We start from the raw sequence: 20596 nt of genomic DNA on the forward strand, positions 1-20596 counted from the left end.
TTTCAATTTTAGAAACATCCCTTTCATCCTTAAACAAAATATTTCTTTTAAATACAGAATTCATGAATTTAAAAACCATGATTGGAATAGTTTTGTTTTATACAGGGTGTCCTAAAAGTAATGGTTCAAACGAAATATGCTGATAGGCCAACTTTAGGGCTCTCAGAATTTGGTAACTTGTTCATCCCAAATCTTTACGGTTTTCGATTTAATGTAGTTTTTGTGAAATTTCGATAAATCCCGACTTTGCAACAGTATTTTTCTTCCTCCGCTCATAATTGATTTTTGTTTTTTACAATTCTTTCACTTTTATTTCAGAGCAACACCCTGAACAAATTTTTTATGGTGTGACCCTGGTTTATTATTTTGAAAACTTGCCGTGTTATTGCAGTTTTCAAAAATGTATAAAAGATTCCAAAGTTGAAGTTAGAACTAAAGATATTACAATTTAAAAGCAACAAAACAGGGTCTTTCAAAGAAAAATAACAAAGGAAAATAAACAAATTTTTTCGACTGTTGTTTGTTTATTTCTTTTTGAATAAAAGCTTCGATTTTTGTTTGTTATTTTGCTCTGAAAACCTCTGTTTTTTTGCATTCAAATTGTAATATCTTTCGTTCTAATTTCAACTTTGGAAATTTTTATACGTTTTTGAAAACTGCAATAACACGCCAAGTTTTCTAAATAATAAACCTGTGTCAGACCATACAAAATTTTTTCAGGGTGTTGCTCTGAAATAAAAGTGAGAAATTGAGTTTTCATACAACATGGAACTGTTAATTCATTTGTAGCAAAATGGCGAATGAAATAAAAAATATTTTGATTAACTACTTATTCCTTATTATTAGACAATGTTTTTGTGAAAGAAATGTAAAAAACAAAAATCAATTATGAGCGGAGAAAGCAAAATACTGTTGCAAAGTCGGAATTTATCGAAATTTCACAAAAACTTCATTAAATCGAAAACCGTAAAGATTTGGGATGAATAAGTTACCCAATTCTGAGAGCCCTAAAGTTGCCCTATCAGCATACTTCGTTTGATCCATTACTTTTGGGACACCCTGTACAGGGTGTCCGGTAGAAAATGGATAAGCCTAAAATGGCTGATAGGTGCACTTTTGACTGTTCTGAAACCGAATAGAAAAAGTTTCTATCGCAACCGGTTTAGAAAATACTAGCTTTTTTTCGTTCAGTGTACTTTTAATTTCATCATCTTACGTTTTCTTTAACCACAACCACGAATGAATGAATTTTATAAATTTCTTATTTTTATAATTTTCTACAATAATTGGCTCACTACATAAAAAGTTAAAAGTTTTTACAACTGTTGCATCTTTTCTTTAAAAAAAATTTTGAAATTAGTTTTTCGATGCAAAATGTAAAAAAAATATTTTATGAAAATTTTCAAACACCTGTAGTATAAAAAAAATCCATAGGAACGTAGGTGGCCAACTTTTTTAAAAATATGCGCGTCCAAAGGGGATTGCAGAATGGTAAAAGTTTTTATTAAATCTAGAGTCACTAGGAAGTTATTGGTACCAAAGTGCAAAAAAAGCCTATTAATTTAATAAATTATTTTAACTGTAAAATCTTAAGTTTTTCACATTGCTGCCTAAAATGCATGGATTCCATCAGTTTTTTTAATCAGTCATATTTTACAATAATTAATAAATAAAATTAAAAAAAATAATATAATCTATGGTTTATGCTGATATATACTGTTTGCAATAGTATAAAATGCTTCCTGGTACATATTTTTCGAGTTTATTTAACGAACATCAGTGCTTTAATAATGTACTCTAAAACCTGTTACACATTTTGGTTCCGAAAGATGTTAAATTTTTATATCCTCAATATTAAAACCTTCAAACACTATAACTCTTTCTTGGAGAGTTAAATAAATTCCTGCCTTTCCTGTTTTCTAATTGCTGCTAGCAGGTTAACTGCCTTATTTAAAACGCATGATTTTAGTCTATAGGTACCTTGAAATTTTAAAATAAACACTTGCTTTGTTGAATATTTTTGTATTTGAAAGAAAAGTGTCAATTTATTATTAATAAGAAAATGAATTTGAAAAAACATATTTTTTCTTTTTACTGATTTCTTGTCTGATATTTTAAAAATGTTCATGAAATTCAGACGCAACTATCAATGAAGTAACCATCAACAGCATTTACAACAAATGTTCTTTAAAGACAACGAAGTCAAAGGAGCAATAAGGATCACGTACTCAAGAGAATCATCGCTCAATTAAAGCAAAAAAACCTGGACTAATATCACGGAAACAGGTATGCCAACTCGGACATGAAGTTCCTCTTCTTATAAGTTTCTAGCATCAAGTTTTTTTTTCATAAACCTATTAGGCAAAACAATCTACAGATAAAAGCCTTGTTTTTCCTTCCTGGAACTTCGCTCTTGATTGATGGCATGTAGCTTTGCTGCTATTTATTAAGCTTGAATGTTGACTTACCAATTCTTTTTTAAATAAAAAACTGTTAATTTTTATGTCTTCAACTCAGGTCCTTAACACTTTAAACCACATTTTGTTTAATAGAAATTAACTGATATACATAGCGTTCGTATTGAAGAGGGAAAAATGCGGGAAGGGTATTTGCGTAATATAGGTAATATATATTTATATTTACCCTTTCACAGCAACAGATATACACGAAATTTCAAACAATGCGTTGCAAGGTTGCAACTGATTTGTTTAGAATAGAGTATTTTCATGTTTTAAATATGAGGATTTGATATTCTCAAAATTTCAATTCGATTGAAATCTACAAAGCATCAGTTTTGTTATAAGCCTTGTTTCCTAACCGCAAATCCTTTGAGATTCTAACACAAGATATGCAGGATATAAAGAGGAAGAAGATTTCCTATCCCTGCGCATATAATTAAAATTAATAATAGCCTTCCTTCCTGGTTCGATCCTTGTTAGAAGACTGGCGAATAAATTCACTATACAATCCATGATAATTACTGGTTACTTTTGCTGTTATCGCTTAAAATCTATCAACATCTCAAATCATAAAACAATATTTTGGCAAAACAATTCCTCAATCGATTGGATATAGCGAGACTGACCACTTTCTGTTTTCGACAGAAAGTCCACAGGTAATAGGCATAAGGACTAAGGAGTCTCATCTCTAAGAAGCGGCATGACGAATTTCTATTTGAGTTTTGCCGCACAATCATTAAATCTGTCTGACTGGCTTATCTTTTTTGGGTGCCAGAGAACATTCGGCACGGTAAACGATACAAACGAATTTTCACCACGGACAGAAAAGTAAGAAATATTTTAGGTTATCATTTGGCTAAGAGATGTTTTTGAAGTGTGCCATGCTTAATTTCTAAATCCACCTACAAAAATATATAATTTTTTTTAACCAATTCTTGTACTCGCTTATCGCGATCAAAAATTTAAATCAAAATGAAAATTTGTGGGAGTGCCCAGTCTGTGGTAAGAAATTTAATTCGAGGCAAATGTCATCAAAACAGAGGCAAAATTCTCACAATCATTGATCTGAACTGCAAGTAAAATAATATTGCAACTCCTTCTTAAATATTTAAAGGAGTTAACCTCCAGATTCCCATCATAAATTAAATTGGGACTCTGATGATGCTCCTCCAGCAATAAATGTCACATCAGGATTCAGGATTTCGTATAATGTCAATATACGGCAATAACCCATTTGTTCTTAAAAAGGCGTCTGCACAAGAATTTCAGCAGGTTCACAAGAGATCCTTATCAGGATTGTGTAAACTAATGTCAAAACAAACCGATGAGCGGAGATAATGCAAGGAATTTGTTTAAAAGGATCAGGTAGTCGATTTAGAATTTTTATAGAAGGCTGGACCAGATTCGTATGATGTCACAAGTAGAGGAGTGACAAATTGATCATTAACCATGTTGCATTTACACAGAATCTGCACATAACTCATGTTTACTATTGATCTGGGAGGTAGAGACAGATTCCAATAAAATGTTCGGTCAATTTGGCATAGAAGATATAATTTTTATTAAATAGAATCTTAAATTATATCTTTTTAAAAATCTTTAAAGGCGTAGTGTGGTAAAACCAGTGTGTTTTTTAAATTACTTGCATTTTGATTGCGGCTTCCTATTGCTACTGTCAAGATACAAAAATATTGAGTAAAGCCTTTTGTTTCAGTTCATCATTTGGGTCGAAAAATAACAATACCAACGATTCTTTACTTATTAGACTTATTAGTCAAGTTAAATTATTGGCAAAAGATTATGGTCTAGAAATGGACGTTAGGTATTCAAAATTTCTGACAATAATTTTAAAATCCATCGTTCTGCTTAACATTTTAACAAAAATTCAATGACACAAAAAAGCCTTATTTATTTTTCTGAATCTGTTTTAAATCTTTAAAAGAGGCACTTTTTTCCAATTTTCAAAACTTTTCGAAAAATTCGGTTTGTATTTCTATTCGGTTTGTATTTTCTTTATCGACCCTAAACGGTGTCCTCGGAGTGGTCTCTTGAGTTTTGTGAATAACCAGAAGTTGAATGTTACTTAGTCAAGTGAATAAGGTGGTAACGAAAAGATATTATGTTCCACGAATTTTCGTTTCGCCAAAAAGATCGACGAACATAATATCTTTCCGGTAAAAAAAATATCGCAATTTTCCGAAAAATTAAGCATTTTTCTGACCAAACCTGATTTGACCTTTCACAGGCATAAATGATATCCGGGAACGTTCTTCACTGACCCTCCTGGTAATTCAACAAGATCATGGTATAAAAAGACATTAGAGCCGCCATCTTACAAAATGGGGTAGTAAGGTTTTGACGTTTGGCATTTGGCAAAGTCAAAAGCAACAACAATTTCCAAGACAAATTTTTTTACAACAACAATTTCAATGGGCTGGGCTGTCAAAACCTTAAGTAGCCATAAGATTTGACAGTTCTCGATACTGAGTTTTTTCTAATGATCATACCTTTTCTTTTTATACCATGCAACAAGATTAGTTAGGTTTCTTATTTATCCATCGATGATTTCTAATCTTTGATCTGATTGACGTGTTGCGCATTAGTGGATATCGTTGGTCCTCCTGGACATTTTCTTGACTACTTTCGGAACGTTTTTTTGAAAGAACTTTTAAACAAAGGCTTTTTTCACACCTTTAGAGCTTAGTCTGTCGAAAATTCACTTCGCAAACAAAATTTAATAGAACTTCTTGTTTACTAAAATCAGACATTGAAAAAATCAAAGAATTCATTTTTGGTTTTTTTACAAAACATTAGCATGACTTAAAAAAATTGAGATTTTGTAATGGAATTTCGTACAGATGTTAGAAACATTAATAAAGTCAAGAAAAAAGTGTTCCGATTCCAATGGAGATATCAATGCGACTGAAATTCTAATTTTCCAGTATTTGTTGCCCACTAATACAAAATCTAGTTTTACTTATCCAATTTCAGTTCCTGAATATGGCTTTCATGTATGTAAGCTTTGAATTTATCCCACGAAAATTTAATTTTTTTTCTGTTTTCTTTCGAACTTATATTTTTTTTTCTTTTTACTTGGCTAAAATCGTTGTTATTTATAAAATTGGGATGGCAGTTATACGAATTCAAGACAAACCGGCTTTATAGAAATACAATTAAATTAAATTAAATTGGATTTCGTTCTAATGTGAAATTGGAATATAATTTTAAGAAAGCCGTATACGATTTTAATTCCGTCAAAATGTTAAATCAATTCCAATTTTTTTGAAAACACCGATATAATGCAATTTTTGTGCGAATTTATTCAAAAAGCTAACTTCTTCCAATATTGCTATTTTTGGGCTCATTGGGGAGATGAAAATTCGTACTCTAAAGTTTTTCAGAAAAAATGAGTTCGAGACTAAATCGCTGTTTAAAGAAGTTTTTTCTTTTTTCTTCAGAAAAGAATGAAAATTAGATCAATTTTTCATATTTTCAGTCTTTTTGTGTGATTATAGTCTCACGAAACATAGGGTTCGATCCCAACACTTACATGGTAACAAAGCCTTTACATTTTTCAGTAGGTATACAAAGAGTCCAAGGCGCATCTACTAACTACTAACCTTGGCTTTGATTAAAAGCAATTCTTCACTTAAATTATCTGATTATACTATTTTGATGATAAAACCAATTAAATCAATAGAACATCTTCATCTTAAATTGTCAATATATCAACAAGCAACATATTTATTTAAAAAAAATAATAAATGAACTCCAAGAATTGTAGGTATCTTTTCTTATGCTGCTCCAGTTCAAGTAGCAGCAGACTTAATTAATTGAAGTATATACCTGCTTCGATAGTAATCTCTTCAAAAGGAAAGGAACATTACCTTCCTCATCCACTGAGCTAGAATTTCTATTTAAGATTTAGAAGTGATAAGAATGACTGATATTGTATCAATATTCTCACTTTCGATAAATATCAAATTGTATTGATTTATTTAAAAAAGGATATTCATCTATGTCCAATGCTAAAGTTTTTGTATATTTTCTTCTCAAATCATAAATCTCTTTTCGAAGCAGTTTTAATAAAAGATTTTAATTAATGATTTAAACTTTTTCATTCATTAACGCATCACTTCCGTTTTGTCATACATCCCTCCAAAAAGATAGTTCCTATTTCTTAGGTATCCAACCGCGAACACATGGATATATAACTATAACTTGTATCCTTTTAAATGAAATCGGAAATAATCATAATAAACGTCTGACACACAGTCATTGTCTTTCCTTCTTTTTTATTATTATTTTTTTGTTTGTTAGTTATTATTCACATGAATCCTTTCCGTCATTCATTTTCTTCGCCACATAGCGCGATCGTTGGTTGTATCATCTTCAAATCATTTTTAAAAAATCAAAAATCCTGGATAAATCGTAACAGGTGGCTGGGGTAGGTAAAAAACTTGAAGGAGTCCTCTCGATTATGATTTTTCATTTCGTATTATTTTTTTTATTTTTTCTTAAGTGTATTTCCCACTAAAGGATCTCTCTCGAGACTCTACAACGTGTGAGAACGTTTCCGAGTTTGAGTGAGCATCTTATACACCTAGATCCTTCAGATTGTCGGTATACGATGTGTATAGTAGTTTTGGTAGCAAAGGTAAATGAAAAGGAAATGGGTTTTGATATTAAAAACGAATTGATACACTTTAAGGGGAAAGGGTTACCATTGCTAAAGGGTAATAGATGGTCAAAAGAATGAAAAAAAATACCAAGGCACGGATAAACAATAACACGTGCGTACAATTTGATCTTGAATGATGTGCTTATGAGCCTTCCATGATCAAGAACTAAACAGACCACTTGTTCCTGCACAATGCTTGAGTAATTTCAACCCTTTTGTTGGTGGATTTTTATAAGGGCAGTAGCAGCACCACTTAGCATTCCCTTTTTTCAATTCATTCAAGTATGAAACTGTTTATAAACAATGTTGCACCCAGGATGTGGTACATTCAAGGTCCTTTTGTTAAAAAAATACAATACAAATATATTTTTTTTATGTTCAGTCTGCGAACTGCGAAGAATGAAATCGAAAGGTTTCAATTTCCCTGAAAAAAAAATTTAAGGATTTCAAAAATGAGCCAAAACAATTAACAACTTATCAAGTGAATATCAAAACAATTGAACGCCGCCGTTTTGTGTTATGTTGTTATTGTTCAAGATTAGCATTCTGACGTATGGTTAGCATACAAGAAGGGGATTTTGGTTTTCTAAGATGTAGAACGGTAAATGTTTAAGAAAAGTGTTATTTTTGTATTGTATGTTTCTTTGAGGTTATAAAAATGTAACGTAACGTTTTTGAATTGATACTTGAGTAGGTTTACTTTGCTCAATTTTTGTCCTCATTCTTATTAAATACATATAGGTACTGCAACATGCATCGATTGTAAAATGAAAATTTATGAATTTCGGTACTCGTTTATCGAATGCAGTACAAAATTACTTTTTAACAGCAATGTTACCCAATTGAGAGAAGCAATGAGGAAAGTTGTTAGCCATACATAGGTACTTAAAAGGAGTAGGGGAAAGGTGCGGACAGTGAGACAGTGCAAACAGTGAGACAATCCATTTTTCTCTTTTCTGAAAATAAGCACAGTAACGCTAGTTTGGGTCAAAACGTTTATTTCCTCGTCTGCGTCTTTTAATTTTGTCCCGACTTAATTACAGCTGTCCATTTCCCTACACCGTAAAATATCGCACAAAATCAGGTGAAAGTAGTTTTTGGAGTGTTATAAAAAGAGTGTATAACACAAAAAAATCTGGTTAGTGGAGAGAACTTTTTTTACATATGTATTATATTTATATGTTCTTTCATAAAAAAATATCATGTAATTAGAATTCCTTCTCGTTTTTTATAATTTTATATTTTTCCGACAAATGACAAAAAGTAAACAGTGAGACATTATGTAAAAGCAAACAGTGAGACATAAGATTTTTAAAAAGCAAACAGTGAGACATATAGTTTTTAAAAAAATCTATTATTTTAGACTGTTCAATATATAAATTAATTATTTATATACTTGTCAATTACCTAATTATTTGACGTTTTCGTAAATTTTTTGTTTCACCTAAGAATGTCTCACTGATCGCACCCCTTTCAAACAGTGAGACGTTTTGACTTTTTCTACATTTAAGTCCAATGTGATGCTCTCATTCATTCTTTAACTACAAGTTTTTTTTGCAACATTAAGATAAAATGTGTCTTAAACTGTCTTCAAAGTTTTGTTAAGCTATCTTGAAAACATTCTAAGATATACCAATTTAAAAAAAGGGCGTCTCACTGTCCGCACCTCTCTCCTAGATATTTAGGAGATCAATCGAAGTAGGTACATTTCTTTGTATATATTTTCATCAACTTACCAAGTTTTCCGCACAGCTCTTTTGTTTTAATAACACTGGTCTGCAAAATGTATCTTTTTTTCTCCCTTAAATATTTTTTTCAAATTATGAAAGATTTGACTTTCCTGAATATAAATCTGGTTTCAGAAACATTCTAGCCATTTTTTTAATGATTTTTGAAAAATATGAGTAGTTTATAGAAAATACCTAAACCTTTTAGATTCGGTTGACATACAAAGTACAAAGGTAAAACTATTGTTAAAATAAATTTTGTACTAGTACGAATTAGAATATATTGAAGAAAGACCTATAGCCCACCAGAAAAAATAAAATTTATTTTACTGGAAAAGGTCACGAAAGGAAGAATTAATTAAAACTATTATTCGTATTCAGCTCAAATTTAGAGGACTTATTTCTCATAACATGATCAATCATATGACGCCAAATTTGTATTTATTAATTAAAGTTTACACACATTTTAATATACCTACTAATTGACAAAAACCGCAAAAATATTGAAATCCTCCAGTTTTAGTAAATCCCTCATGAACAAAAACATCTTAAATAAGTTAAATGTAAAATCTCAACGCTAGTTATATTTAAAAAGCCAAATATGTAAAGAAAACTATAATAAAATACATTAAAACTAATTTATACGTGTTTTGTATACTATTTTTCTATTATATCTTATTTGTGATAAACCATTCGATACGCTGCCTTATAAAGCTTCAGATTTGTTTCTCCTTGGAAGAAAAATATACTTTTCTTACGATTTTTAATGTGATGAGCTCGAATCCGAAGTCAACAAAGAATCACAAAATTAAATTTTTTTTTTAAATCTCAAGAAAACTTCTATAGGTATCTCAAAAACAAGAGCTTATCGAAATTTTTTTTATTCGGATTCAAAATAAATCCAAAGTATACTCTTGTTTTTGGGAGAAAGAAATATGAATTTTTAATGATCAGTTTCTTTATGGTAAGATATGCCAAACCTACTTAACTTACTTAAATTTAGATACATCGGAGAAGAAAAGCGATATTTAGAAGATTGAAAACTGAAAAAAAAAAACAAGTTATTTCATAAACCGTGACAAATTTAGTTGAAAAAGATTACATTACGACAAAAAAATGGTGCTGTGAGATTTTTCTAACGGGAATATCTAAAAAACGTGACGTGCTATTGTCGTTGGATTTGGAATCATAACACAAAAATCCTTTGGATATGTACCTATAGTTTTATCAAAAGGAGGATAAACCAGACCAGTGCAATCAAAGTATTTTAAATTAGGTATATTTATTTATTTTATATACCGATAAATATTCCCATGATTATCAAATTTAAACGAGGTTTTGATAAATACAAATTTATTCTTTGATGATTTCATCAGTATTTAAATACACTTTTGAATTCTTAGGAATTGTTTCAAACCATACTTGCTCCACTTAAGAAAATGCATATTTATACATTATACATTTTTCAAAAGCGGTGATCCGCATATTTGTATAAGATCAAAAGTTATTCACTGATTGTTTGTATTATAAATTAGAGCCTTTGAATTAAAATTATTGATTATAAAAAAACCACATCAATAAATAACATAACCCTAAAGAATATTGTTAATGCCAACACCACCGATAGGATCGTCCAACACGCCTACACATTCTTTGTCATTCTTAACTGACCGACACACTCTAGGCGAGACGACTAGCACAAGCCGATCATTTCTTGTCTTCCACCCCGAAGATTGATAGACCATAATTATAAAGGGGGTACAAAAAAAATTCATGTGAGTTATCCTTTAACATCTTAATTCATTTTATGGGTCAGTTTTCGGTGTCTATTGGTTTTTAAAATCCAGTCATGCATTCACTTTCTCCATGTCCTGTCATTTTGATTAATAACCTTTGAAGAAGGGTTGCTCCACATACATCTCTGATTTCCAAGAAAAGAGAACAAAAAAATCTGAATCCAAAAGATCCCTTGGTTTGACCTAATTACGAGTAGCGACAGATGAACCAAAGGTTCATGAGCTTCATCTCGTTTCATAAACAAACAAAGATTTCTGATGGCGATGCTCCATGCGCATCTCAAAAGGTGCAATGAATGTCCTTTGAATTTTGCACACCAGGTCCTTTGTTGATATATCTTGTCTTATCTACCAATTCGATGCGAGCAGGGGTGCAGTGCGGCGGTTGCTTTTCAAGTGTGACTCTCTGTGGTGCAATTTGTTATCGACTAGATTGGGTTGCACAATTTAAAAGATTACCACAGAACGGTCAATGGCGGCAACGGCGCTGTAGTGGAAAATTGCGAAACGGTACTCGGGGTTCTTTTTATTTTTAGTTTTGGTGTGTGCCTTGGTCTCGTATACAAGTGCATTCAGGGGTCACCAAAAGTGTAAAGTGTCATCGTAAATATTGAACGTTCAAGCATTCAAGAGGGGTTAAAAGATATCAAATCAAGAGATGAGCATCGAGAGCGCACACATTTCTTTTATATTTGCATTTGAAACCTCCGACAGGATACTATGGGCATGTGCCACCGGGGCAGGTGCAATTGCGCACTAACAATGTTTGCACACAAAAAGGAATAAACTTGTGTCGCAGGAAGGACGACACAAAAATTTCGTATTTAATTCAGAAGTTCCTTGGCATCAGGTAGTTTGGGTAGACCTTATTTTTAACCTAACTGGTGGTCGACATTGCAGAATGGTTGACATTTACAACAAATTGTTTGGGTTTCGGTTTGGGTTTGTCACTCTTTGGCCAAAGGACATCAGGAGTTCTTCTTTGGCGGAGGTTCATTGTATCCTATCTAACTAACGAGCAATAAATTGTTATCAATGGTTTTGTAGTAGTTTATGATATCAGTTGGTGTTTTTTCTTCAACTCCGAGGGGATTCCTTAAAAAAATATGCGTATCGAAAACAGTGTTTTTAAAAGTTTTTATCTTGTAGCAATGAGTTCCACAAGATAATTTTTATTCTGTCTTACAGTGTTGGTTTTTCTAAATTTGGTGATATTAGACTAGAATAATCTGAACAGAGATAACCGAATTTCAAAATTCAGCCTTATTTTACTTTATGGAAGTGAAATAACACCGAATTATGACGTTCGGTCTTATTTCACCATTACAAAGTGAAATGACGCCGATTAGGGATTATTTCATTTTTTCTGTGAGCCAAATCTTGCTAAGTGGAGCTAAGGAAAAATATTATGTAACCACTTGCAGTCAGTTTGGTATGCAAATGCTATATTTTTGGCACAGGGACATAATGTGCATGGACATAACGGCCACATTTTATTTGTGGGGCTTAGGTTCCACTTAAACAAAAGCCCCAAATTAAATGTGGAGTTTATGTCATACTCAAGTTGGACATAAGACGAACAAAAAAAATGGTGACACCTCAAAATTAATTCTCCCGTGTGCAAAATTTTTTTTCACTTCGCTTTTAGGTTCTGCAAATTATCTGACCGCTTTATTTGCGAGATAGTTCTCCAAACGACCCGCTCTAATAATGCGAGGTTGGGTGTATTCAAAGTATCTTTTGCATTTAAATAATCTGGAATAAAATGTGAATAAAATATAACAAAAGTAATAGTACATTAATGTGGGGTTTATGTTCAAGTTTAATAAAAAATATTTAGGGCTTATTTCCCACTCAAATGGGATAATAACCCTTTAATAAAGTGGAACATAAGTCCCATAAATAAAAAGTGGGTGTTATGTCCCCAGGCCTTATTTCCCTGAGCCACATTTGAATCACTTCTTGCCTTTGAAAATACGAAAAAGGTTAACTTGCGTCTGCTTTCATCCTCACTTTTCTAACATTCGGCCTTTCTCAGAATCAAACAATTGCATTTCGAGTTAACAGGGCTTAATTTGTTACTACGATAAAATAACTCTAAAAAGCTATTTCTGCATTGCTGCTTGTTGTCTTCTATTATATACGAGATATTTGGGATTAGGTATAACTCGTAGCTACTTTACAAACTTTTGACCTATTCATAATGAACTTAAGGTACATGTGTGGATTTATTTCGTGCAAATTTTTTTCTCTTTACACTACTTTCTCCGAAACAATTATTACCTTATTTTTTAAAACTTAACTTTTTATAAATCACATAATTTGGTATTAATGTCCAGTTTCGTTTTCTTTTGGCACATTAATGAATATTAATGTGGGTCAATAATGAAAATATATAGGACACTTTTTGTCCTAAAGGCATGCTTAACTCCTGATAATTTGTCAATTACTCAGTTCATAGTGATAGTAGGTTGGATCGACATACATTTCGACCTACACGATCGCCTGCGTACGAAGAAGCGAATCGACAGCGCACGTGCTGTCACTTTAAGAAGAAACAAATCTCGTCAACCTGTCCTGTTTGCAAAATTGCGTGCCTGTCGATTGACAGACAGTCGGCAACATGCCAAACTCGATTTCTTCCTTTTTTGTTTCATCCAGGATTATCCCTCAACGACTTGCGTAAAATGTTGCACTCAATACGATGAGAAGATCGATTGTGACGGTGTAAATAATCCTGTCTGTTTATCTGGAATTACTTTCCAAGTCTGTCTTGTATCTTGTTAGACCGACACGTTCGTTCATATCGATGGGTGAAAGTTATGACTTTAAACTAATTGCATGGAAAAAATGTATTCCCATCAGCTATCACTCTTTAAGAAATAAACTCTGTGAGAACTGAATGGGAAAGTGAAGACAGGACATTCATGATTTTTTAATTGCCTACTGGCCATTGTCCAGTGCGATTCCCACTGAGAGAATCACATTCAGTCCAAGTTCCTGGATCAAGTATGTGCTTGGGAGAACAACTGCAAATAGGTATCCATAGCATATATCAGATTTGTAAGGGCAGGTACAACAGATATAATTTCATATGATGAGGATTTCAATGGGAATGAAAATGATGATAAATGTTATGGCATGTGTCAATATTGGCATAAATTCCGTTGGCATTCTTCTCGAACTCGACGGTTTTTATTTTCTTTTTTTTTTTTGCATGTCTATTTTTTATCCTACAAACAATGCCCCCTTTTGTAAACATGGTATCCAGTAGATTCTTTTTTCAGTTTTTTTTTTTTTTATTTTATACAGGAGCCTCGCAAATGCGCGAGAACGTATGTGGAAGGACATTTAACCACACTCGCTCGCTAGCCCCATTGAAATTTTAATATCTCATCAATGAAGTCTCATTGCTTTCGAATATGAACCCTTTTGTCATGTTTGCATAGAAAACTCTCATAAATTCAATTAATGACGCAATGCATACTTGAATTCGATTATGTACGAGAGAGTTAGGTGAATCTGATGAATGTGGAAGGTGGTGGTGGTGGCCAGGGACATCATCATCTGAAGTGTTAAAGGGACAGGGTTAACTTCGCTTAAACGGACAATGGAACAGAAAAATAAACGTTTCATCTGTTCTGTTTTTTTTTTCTTTTTTGAATTAATATTTAAAGAGTTGAAGAGCACAATAAAAAGAAGATCTATTTGTGCAACGAATAAACTCTTTTATGATAATGCTTCTCCTGCTGCAACAATAATAGAAACACTCCTTTTGTTTAATTGGTCAACAGAAAAAAGAAAGAAAGTCTTGTTTTAAATTATATAAAATGCTAGTATTAAGAGAACTGAAGCATTATTGTTCTTAAAATTGTATGTTGTTTTTGTTTGGACATCAGGAGGAAAAGTTCGTATAATCTTATACAATTTCTCGAGTGTGGTATAGGTACCATTATTTATTATTTGTTGTCCTTTTCTTCATAGTTCTATCCAGCATCGATTTTTTTCCAAACAATTTTTAAATATTCTCGTAGTTGGAATGTCATTTTCTAGTTGTTACGTTCTGGCTGAAACATTTTATAGTTCGATATTAAGAATCGTCGCACAGTGGCCTGTTTTGACTTTTTTGCTTGCAAAATTAATATCTTCTAAACAAATAAAGACATCACCACAATTTTTTCTTTATCTTGAAGGAAATTTCCAAGGCTATGAAAATTGTGAGTTTCAAAAAAAAAAACTTTACAGGGTGTTTCAGAATTTGGTGTTAAAATAAGAAGTTTTAGATAAGGTTGTAAACATAATGGTATTTTGATTACAATCGTCAAAAATCAATTTCTGAAGTAATCTGAGTTAGGTGACACAGTGGGGAAAAAGGAAAGGAACCAATTCGAGTGAAACAGTGGGGAGAAAAGTATTTTTTTTGTTTTTTATTTTTATGCAATTTTTTTATTTTTCTTTATAGAAGAGTACATTTATAATGTATGGGAAACCGACGAAGTTACGAATACCAGAGTTACGCGCGACAGAGTTACGGCCGTTAAAGTTACGCGAAACCGAAGTTACGAAAAACTAGAGTTTCGAATTCTTAAGTTATGTTAAGCTATGACATGTGATTTTTGGGTTGGCAACAATTGCGAGGAACGACATGGAATTATGGAAATAGAAACAAGAGATTAACATTTTTCTCATTGGTCAGAGTTAAATGAGTAAAGCGAAAATCTGTGGTATTTAATCTTGTAAAATTTTGATTGGATAGGTATAGATATACATATCGACGGTTAAACTTCATAATCTCGTAAGTCGTTTTTGCAAGTTTTTCAGAAATAAAAAAAAAAATATGTTGTGTTTCATGTTTTTGTATGGGATATATCAATACGAGCTTTTGAATTTCGTCATTCCTGAAAAATGTTCAAAACAACATTGTTGGACTGAATATACCAAAAGATAGCTCTGAATTTTCTGAACTGTTTGCATTAATAATATTTTTTCGAATTTTTCGACTTACGAGGTTATGAAGTTTAACCGTCGATATATGGTTTTGTTTTTGTGAGAAGATCGCAAAAACGTTGAAATAGAAAAAAAAAACATGAGTATACTTATGTAAGTTTGGGGAACATAATTGAATTTAACTTCTTATTTGTCCAACTAATATTGCAAATACGTATTTTTTTTTTCTATTAATTAATATAATTATTCATAGCGTATTTTGTAATACCCACTTTGTTAATATTTATATTAAAATAATAACCAAACCACCCCTTTTTTTTACATACGTTATTTTGGTGTGGTGAACTGTTGTTGCAATTGTTGCCAACCCAAAAATCACATGTCATAGCTTAACATAACTTTAGAATTCGTAACTCTAGTTTTTCGTAACTTCGGTTTCGCGTAACTTTGACGGCCGTAACTCTGTCGCGCGTAACTCTGTTATTCGTAACTCCGTTACCATTTCCTAGATTTCTTTAAAACTATCATCTAAGTCCGGGGTAATTTGTAATAAACTCATCATTTCTGGAGAGTATTGTTCTTGCAGATCTTTTTGGTTTCTTACATGCCTTAAGGAAGAAATAGGTGCACTGAACCAAAAAGGTACATAAAATTAATGAATTTGTACATTAAATTAATGTAAAAATTCATGGGAAATGAGCCAATGTAAAAATTCATTAAATTTAAGAATCTTTTTAAGAACAAATTCATAAGGGAATGAATCTTTCTTAAAAATTAAGAATAAGTTCTTAAATTTTATGAATTCTGTTCATACACGAATTCGAAAATTTTTGAACATGTTTAAGAAAAGTTTCTTAGATTTTAAGAAAAATTCATACAATTTAAGAATTATTTCTTATAATTTAAGAACAAAGTTTAAGAAAAGTTTCTTACATTTTAAGATTATTTCTTATATTTTATGATTTTTTTCATAAATTCCGAAAAAATTTGAATGAAATGTTGCTTAAATTTTATGAAAAAAATCATAAAAACTATGAATTTTTCTATGATTGTTTTCATAAAATGTAGTACACTTTTCATTAAAATGTATGCATTTATTTATATAGATGCATATAATATACATCACCATTCAAAGCATTTAATTTGTTCCTGAAAAAAATTGTGTTCCAATCAAACAAACAGCAAAAGAAAACAACCCAAAATCTAAGACAAAGAAATGAAACAGTTTTTAAAAATAAAAGAAATGTTTTATTGGTCACTTTCACTATAAATTAAATTAAAAATATAAATATCACTATAAATTTATTTTTTAACTTAATTTTTCTTTTTTAATTGATGCATCATCTGGAAAGAAAAAAAAAAGTTTGTATTAGTAAAATGACTATGTACTATTTGGTTCAAAAAATAGAAGGTAGAATTATCTTTTACCTTATTGTAATCGGCAGCATTAGGTTCTGCAGCTGAAAGAAAAAACAATACAAAATTGAATAAGTTGGGGTTAAATCACAATATAAAAAATTTAGGTAGATACAGAATTAAATAGAATAATTTGAGGAATGTTGATAATATTACTTTGAAACAAAATTTAAATATTTAAAGGGATTAAATAACATGCAACACTTACTAAATTCTATGTTTTCCAAACATGATGTGTTTGCTTTATTTTGCAATGACAACTTTGGGTGTACTGGATCTGTTGCAAATAGACTTTAGGATGGTTTTTACGGTGCAGTATTAAGTGCCCTTTTGCCGGTTCTATTATATTTCGCTTTTTTGCGAAAATAACATTGTCTAAAATTGAAGATTACTCACGTGCCTACTCGTTTCACAAAAGTATCTAAATTATGTACCTATAACAAAAAATGTTTTAAATATATTTAATATATATATAAAAAAAAGAAATTTTTAACAAATTAATTATGTTTTTATACTTATCTGAGTATATGGGAAAGAGGCAACGGGAACCAACAAGTGTCTTTTACTCTTCAAAATTGTATACGTGGTTTTAAATGCTTAACACTGTATTGTTTTTTATTCACAAACTTGTTTCGGCAACGACTGTCCACTTTGAATATCAGATTTTAAACTAAATCTGCAGAGAAAACTTTCTAAGGCATAGATTCAAAACAACAGTTATTATTTTCTAGATTGATGAAAAAATACATAGACTTTAAGAAAATATACTTAAAAACTCAAAATTTAAGAATTTTTTCATAAATTATATGTATACTTTCATAGAATTTAATGAATTAATTCTTAAATTTTGGAAAAATATGAATTTCGAACTTAAAAAGTATGAACAGATTCTTAGATTTTAAGAATAAGTTCTTAATACCGAATGCAGGATAACGGTAAAATGTTCGTTATTTTTCAATTAATGAAAAAATACATTCATTTTAAGAAAAAATACATTCATTTTAAGAAAAAATACTTAAAACACACAAAATTTATGAACTCCTTACAAATGTAATTTTAAACATAGATTTTTTTAATTTTAGAAGGGAAAAAAGTCAATTTTAAAAATTATTTTAACTCAAAATACAACTGAATGGAAAATAATAGTGAATTTCATTCGTAAAAGTATGTCCAGATTCTAAGATTCAGCAAAATATCCTTCAAATTGGAGCTAGAAGTTTATGAATTTATTCATAAACCTTCGTATTTGTTCTTAAAAAAAATTCATAAAAATTTTTTCCATACCTAGGAAAATTTTTATGAAAACTGATTCTTAAATTTTATGAATCTTTCTTAAAACTAAACATTTTTTTTAAGAATTTGTGGTTAAATTTAATGAATTTTTCTTAAAAATGTATGAATTTTGGTTTATGAACGAGATTCATAGTTTTTAAGAATAATACTTTTTTCAGTGTGTATCCGATGAGGTTGCAAGCATGTTAAATAGGTCTTCATTCTGCCGAATCCTTGAAACTTTGCACGTATTTCGATATTTGTACTTCTTGTGGTCTTTAACTTTGCACTCCTGGGCTTCTTCTGACAGTTCTCCAAGTGGAAGTGATTGATATTCGATGATATTTTGACTATGGACCATTATTTTGTGAAGAGTAGGCGTGAGTAGTTTTTTAGGATACTTTTTTTTAGAAGCTCTGCTGTTTTCTTAGTATACTCTCCAAATTTAACTGCATTCACTACTTCCCTGCAATTCAAAACATTCAGTAGGTATTATTTTCAGCATCATAATAACTTCTCCATTGACTCCAGTTATTCGAGCGGTTGCATCTGTTTGTTCTCCTTGAAGTGTTTCCATTATTAGTATTTCCATAGCCTTTCTTTGGTTTATCCACATCAAGTCCAAGCTCTTCTCGAAAACGCGTTTGGATCGCTTGTTTTCTTCTCTTTTCCATCTCCTTGGTCCCAATATATTCATAAAAAATCATGTTATTGAAATCCACCACTTACAAAACAAAGAACTCTAATTTTCCAAGATTTTATTTTCACACATTAAAAAAAAAATGTCGAAAAAATGACTGACCTTTTCAAATCAAATCGCTCTAGCTCAGTTGGATGCAAAATGACGCAGATGAGCTTGGTTTGATTACGTAGGAATCTTTTTTTTTTCTATGCAATTTGAATTCGAAAAAGTGTGCAAAAAACAGTGTTTCAAAAAACATTAAATTAAACAATTAAAAAATAAATTTTTTAATTTTTTTTTTTAATTTTTGGTTTAAATATTTACACAGCTATTGAAAAAAAATAAAAATCAAAACGTTTTAGGAGCCCTCTTCCTGGTTTCAACACTCAAAGCTAAGAAAAAAAATAAAAAAACAGTTTTTTTTTTTCATAGTAAAAAATTATTAACTTTGACTTGCTCTATAAGGCACACCCATAAATGAATGAATCCAGTGATCTAAAAGTTTTTCATTATCGACCCACCCGAAAAATGAATATTGCAAGCACTTTTGTCTAAATGGGCCATTGTGCGTCGTAGCAAGTTTTGATATTCTTTCAAGCCATATGTATAAGTCTCGCAATTTATTATCACAGACTTTTAAATTGTGATAATTGCTCTAAGTTTTTGTGGTAGTGTTTTGTTTAGTTTTTTAATGTTAATTTATAAGTTGTTTAGCCTCGGCAAAAAAGTATAATTTTCTAAACTAGTTTGACTGCTTAAACTTTTATGCATAAATTTTTTTGTTTGTAATTTGATATTTAATATTCATTCTGTAAGCTGTTAAACGTTTTATAGTTGGAAAAGTTTGTAGTTTGTTGGTAAGGTCGTAATAAATCGTTTTATCAAAAACTTATCTTTTAGAGCTTAATTCACTGAGAACTGAAAAATTTAGGAATTTTATTGTATTTTGAAAATTGTTCCCTTTTGCTCTCAACCAATTAATCAATTAATCAAAGATTTATGATGTCATACATACTTATATTGTTTCTCTTCAAAAGTAAGTCTATTGAGTACAGATCTTGTATGGTTCTCTTATTTAAACTGTATCTTCATATTCAAAATAAAGATTCACAGATTTTAATTTACGAGTAAATGCACTTCTCCAAAACAATCAAATTTTTGTTTTGTATAACTTCAAATTCTGTAAAGAATCATTTACCTTGATCATTTTTACCAGCCAGATCGACCTCCTGTGTTCGCCAAATTAAAATGGTATTGCACTTATTCAAGATAATAAGTTGATGCACAAATTGCCATCACAAGGCAATGCACATCGATCCGTGCAAACTGCAAAGTAAACTGTTGGAAGTGTGCGCGCAACTACACAATTCGGCCAATTTCGTTTGCTCTTCCTCCAAAGTAATTTGATACGAATTGGTGAATGGTGAATGATTATTTCTTTTTAGCCCACACTGACGTCCAAAGCTCTCAAGTAAATCTTAAAATGCACAAAGTGTTGTCTTACAAATCGGTGGACGAACTGCGTTGATCTGATCATTTAAATAATCTTCGACTTCCTTTTCAGATGCCCGAACAAAATGAAACGAAGACGATATGGTTTTGGATTGGTGACTGAC

General features: G+C 30.9%; 1 protein-coding gene across 1 annotated transcript in view; it reads left to right on the forward strand.

The window, feature by feature from the left end:
• Positions 1 to 2080: 2080 nt before the first annotated feature.
• The window catches only part of LOC129914162 (T-complex protein 1 subunit alpha), a 41372-nt gene continuing 22856 nt past the window's right edge, over positions 2081 to 20596 (forward strand). The window contains exon 1 of the mRNA XM_055993270.1: positions 2081 to 2286. The gene's annotated coding sequence lies outside the window, so the exon portion shown is untranslated. The remainder of the gene's footprint in view (positions 2287 to 20596) is intronic.

This window comes from Episyrphus balteatus, chromosome 3 (genome assembly GCF_945859705.1).
Source record: "Episyrphus balteatus chromosome 3, idEpiBalt1.1, whole genome shotgun sequence".
In the NCBI taxonomy this organism is placed as follows: Eukaryota; Metazoa; Arthropoda; class Insecta; order Diptera; family Syrphidae; genus Episyrphus; species Episyrphus balteatus.